Raw genomic sequence first — 1,522 nt, 5'->3', positions numbered from 1 at the left:
TGCTGTACAACCCCATACCCTACTAGGCTCCACCCACAGTGGTATCACAGTCCCGCCCCCTGGATTTCAAGCTGTTGACCACATCAACATAAACAACTCATGCTAATATTTTTACTCGATGAGTATATAAAATCCAAATGTGTGTCCAAACCCTGAAGCATAACAACAGACTTTGGACAAAATCATGGAAACAACCTGATGTTTGAAGTCACCAAATCACAATCGCAAAAACAAATAAAAGTAAAGTAAAATAAGTTTCATCCAGTTTATCTAATTAAAATAAAAACTAAATTAATATAGAAAATACTGATGCTAAAAAAGTTGTGACAGTCACCAGTTTTGGATCACTGTTGTCTGCTAAAACGTAATGTTTGTAACTCCAAGAATTTATCTTCCTATCCTTCAAATTAGGTTTTACATAGATATTTCATATCTACTGTATTTTTCCACTCTCCATGTCCATACTTTCCAATGTAACAACATGCGGTCAGGTTGAGCTGAAATAAATGACACAGCTAAACAACAACGAGGATTCATGACTGGTGAAGGTGGAATCAAGTGAAACAAAGATTGTTATTATTTCTAAAACCAGAAAGTTAATGAGTTTTACACCAAGATGGAGATGACTCACAAATGAGGCCAAAAAGTGAACAATCGATATATCTAACTGAAGCAAGGACAGTGATAAAATGAACACAAACATTAAAATTTTACAAAAATTCATAAAATTAAATACCTCACACACGTAACACTTTGAGTTTAACCACGTCTTGACTCAGTTTTAGTGTCATTTTTGTATAAATTTTTTTCTCTCAACTTCCTGCCATAAGCAACTATACACAGTACCATCAAGTGTAAAAAAAATTAGTATTCAAATCAAATTATTTTAATAATGATTTTTATTCGCAGTGCATCTGAAAGCCTTGGAATCTTAGGACACAGTGACAAGGCAGGATATTTAAAGACTTACAGGCACTGACAGTGACAAAGCATCTTATTGTGCCATGGCGGCCATGATGGAAACCTTCCATGTGTTTTTATATTGAGTGTTAGAACATTAATATCAAACAGTGAAACAAATGAGTACATTAGCATATCAGTATCCACAAAAACCTACTAGAAGGTCAATTCAGTGCCTGAAAAATGAAAAAAAGTTTCCCACCCCCCCTAAACCCGTTGACTAAAGGAAATGAGCCGAAGCACAGAGACAGAAAAAAGTGACACCTCTGCAGATACAGTTTTACAAACATGAAAAGAAACACTTCAGTAAAACATTTCAGAGAGAGGAGAGAATGAAATTAGTCTTACCAGGATCAGTGGAGTAAAGGAGAGGAGGTGAAGAAGAGACAGAGCAAGGCAGAGGAAGGAAAGAGGAGGAGGAGGAAGAGGAGGAGGAGGAGGAGGGTCATGCTGACGGGACAAACGACAGCTGACCCCCAAAATAACCTGAGAGGCTCAGTTCACACTCAGAGCTCAGGGCCATGAGGGTGTGTGTGTGTGTTTGTATTCATACAAGAGTGTG

This window comes from Seriola lalandi, unplaced genomic scaffold (genome assembly GCF_002814215.2).
Source record: "Seriola lalandi dorsalis isolate HSWRI2012SDOR001 ecotype SW California unplaced genomic scaffold, Sedor1 jcf7180002050805, whole genome shotgun sequence".
NCBI lineage: Eukaryota > Metazoa > Chordata > Actinopteri > Carangiformes > Carangidae > Seriola > Seriola lalandi.
This window is presented reverse-complemented; position numbering follows the sequence as displayed.